This window comes from Brachypodium distachyon, chromosome 3 (assembly GCF_000005505.3).
Source record: "Brachypodium distachyon strain Bd21 chromosome 3, Brachypodium_distachyon_v3.0, whole genome shotgun sequence".
Taxonomy (NCBI): Eukaryota; Viridiplantae; Streptophyta; class Magnoliopsida; order Poales; family Poaceae; genus Brachypodium; species Brachypodium distachyon.
The window spans coordinates 26,615,544-26,618,838 of record NC_016133.3 but is presented as its reverse complement, the minus strand read 5'-3'; the positions used below and the strand labels follow the sequence as shown (position 1 = coordinate 26,618,838).

General features: G+C 46.0%; 1 long non-coding RNA gene across 1 annotated transcript; it reads right to left on the bottom strand.

Moving 5' to 3' along the window:
* Positions 1-225: 225 nt before the first annotated feature.
* LOC112271838 lies at positions 226-1,262 on the bottom strand. Its single transcript, XR_002965327.1, has 2 exons — positions 1,232-1,262; positions 226-508 (listed from the first exon to the last, which is right to left on the bottom strand). It is a non-coding gene; the product is annotated as an uncharacterized LOC112271838 (long non-coding RNA).
* Positions 1,263-3,295: the final 2,033 nt, after the last annotated feature.

Genomic DNA, 3,295 nt, shown 5'->3' with positions numbered 1-3,295 from the left:
TTTCAAGTTAATGAATGAAACTGAACATCGCTGCCAAGTTCATGGACCCACGGTGTAATTTCCTCTCAAAATCCGTTGGACTCGGGAACTCGGCACGCGCGAAATGCGTACGAATACCCCGCGAAATTTGTCTCGTAAATTTAATCTTGTTCTGATACCACTTGTTACGAAAATAGAGATTAAACTAGAAACGAGAGACACGAATTTAACGTGAAAACCCTTGCGGGAAAAACCACGGACGCACGAAGGCGCAACTTCACTATGTTGGAGTATTACAAGCACGAGACGACAGACCGTCTTTACGTGTGACTACACGGAGTATATATAACGGACAATAAACATGAGTCCTAATAGGATAAGAAAAAACGAGTTCAACTCCTATACGAACAAAACCCAAACCTATCCCACTACGTCTAGCAGAGTTGGTAACGGATTCGGATCACATTTCGACATGAACATTACTTTCCTTCATCAATATCTCTTTTGCCTTCTCACATAGTGTTTTAACCTGCAAATGGTATTATTAGTACAGAAGCAGACTGAGTCCAGGAATATTGACATCTAAACACAAAAGATCTTCCATGCCATGCGAAAATTAGAAAAGGAAAGAGCATTCTGCAGTCAACAATGGCACGACCAATGTCATGTAACCAAAACAGCAGCGCGAGGGCGTGATAATGCAAAAGCTTTGGCCGCACGTTCCGATCCGGCAATCGTGGGAGCTCGTAAAGCTCGATTACTTATTCCACTTCTCTCCAACTACTGTATCATATTCCACCTGAATCTATCACCAAAGACCGAATCTGAACCTCAAAAACGAAATTTTTTGCCCAGATCAATCTAACCCTAGGAAACCGACCGAGCCTAAACCACCTGATCTCCCTGCAAATCCTTTTTGAGGGAGTGAATAAACAGAACACCCAGATCGAACGCGATTGAGAACTAGGGCGGGTATCACAGTCTCGCCACTGGCTCCGGTAGCGGGCGGCACTCCATGAGCTGCTCGATCTGCAAGTCCAGCCCGCCGCCGCCGCGATAGCCCACAGCCTCATCCATATTCCCTTTGCGGCCAAGCTCTGGACCCTGATCTAACTCTATCTCGAGCTCGTCGCCGGCGAGAGGGGGGGAGAGCGCGTGCGAGCTCTCGAGGGGGAGGTCGAATCGGGGAGCGGGAGGGTAGCGGAGAGAAAGAAGCAAAGGGGAGAATGGGGCAGGGAGGATAATGGCCCACCTGTCATTGGGACGTCCATCTTCCATGAAACTCCTTCCCCATGTTTTGCTTCTATTTTAATAAAATCATTTTATTTTATGCATAATAATAATAATAATAATAATAATATACGAAGGGAGAAAAGCTTGCTCGCTGTGCTACCGCAGCTAGTCGAAATGTCCGAACAAAATGAAATGTCCGTGTTGCAATAGAACAACCAAATAAAATGATACACTCGAAACCATGCATAATTTTTTTTCTGTTTAATATTTTTTGAGCCTCTTCCTCTTCGTGCAACTAAAAGTACAACATAACCAAATTTAAGAGCTATTTGGAGGTGGATTTTCTTTTGTTTTCCAAGTAAACAGTGTTTGACACAACCCAGTTTAGAGCCATATTCTAGTGATAATAAAACCAAGTCATAGTCATGTGGTTGAGGGGTGATTGAATATTCTACAAAACAGTTTGCGGTGATACTCCCAACCACATTCTGTTATATACAGTGAAACAACTACGCACATGAACCATAATGGAAAAAACAACAAAATCAGTTTACATGTGAACAAGAATGATGAACGATGAAGCAGGACAAAGCAAACTGAATTAGTGAAGAAGAGATTTTTTTTTCTCTCTCACCTTAGGAGCAACGACGAGTGCAGCATCAAAGAGAGGGCAGCGGCACGGCGCCATGCCATGGCGCTGGCCGCCGCCGGTCGCCTTCTCCCTCAATCAATACCGGATGCCATGTGGCGGCTGGGGCTAGGCTTGGAGAACAGGAAGCAGGAGGAGGGCGCGATTGATTGAGAGTGGGGAGGAGAACACGAGTTCCAAGGATTGATTTCTTTGCATGCGAATTGGAAGGGGGCTTGGGGAAGTGAGAGAGATGTGCAGTGGAGGCGGTGGCTCTGCTTGGTGCGACCGGGATGGTGAAGCGTTGGCCGAAGGACGAAGATCAGGCGGGGGTGGGGGCGATACCTGTGGGTTGTGGGTCACTGAGGGAGGCGACGGGAGGAGAAAACCTGTGTGAATAGAAGGTCAAAGCACGCATTATGCTAAAAGATCCATTTCACCCGTGCCACCATGACGACCAACATGTCGTCAAGCGCACCAGCAAAATAAACAAGACGCTCACAAACCTAAAGGAAGGACATCTAGTGCATTGATGGGTAATAGATCCTTTTTTATAGAAAGACTGTAAGGGAGACCCCTACAACATAACTCTGAACACCAGGATACGAACCGTGGTGGGTGGAGTCTTGCATCCACAACTCCACCAGCACGCTAGGATGTGTTTCTCTAGGCGGTAGATCCTTGTCCCACGAACCAACAAAATATAACACCTATCATATTGACCCCTCCAAACCCTGCCCACAGGTCTTATCCAACAACCACAGAATGTGTATTTTTTCTAACAATCTTTTCTCAATTGTAATATCATTTCTCCTTTTTATCCCGGGGAGAAAATTGGGTTGTTTTCTATCCGGATCTGGTGTTCTTCCCCTTTTTCTTTTGTCTTCTAAATATCGGGCATGCAATTTTTCCCTTGGTTGGGCTGCCGAAAGTGTGAAATTTCTTCTTTCATCGGCACCATGCAGATTTATTTCTGTTGCCTCGTGGTTCAAGCAAACAGTTGGGAAGGAATTATCTTCTGGTGTTTCTTTCCCTTTATTTTGGTGGCGATATGCATCATCTGCATCGCCGGGAGAACGACCTTAGATCCAGAGTTTGTCGAAAGGTAGTAAAGTCCCATTTCAACCTCCATAGGAGGCCTACTTTGTGGATCATGGGTTCAGCCACTACCTAATGTTTTCTGTGTCGATGCTTCAACCCCTCTTCAACAACACTTGCCCAGTTTAGAGGTTGTTTCATTGTGTATCACATATGAGGTTCCTCTGCAATGGCGTCAGACGACTCTTCTTCATCTTGTCATGGCTATGGTGCGGGTTTACCGGGAGGCAACTCTGTTGCATGTTGGCTCCGACATTCTCCTGGTTCGCCAGCGATTGGATGTGCAACCCAAATGGTGGTGGCCGCCGACAAGTAGGTTTTGTGCTAAAGTTTGCTTAAGCGGTGATTTTCTGTCAG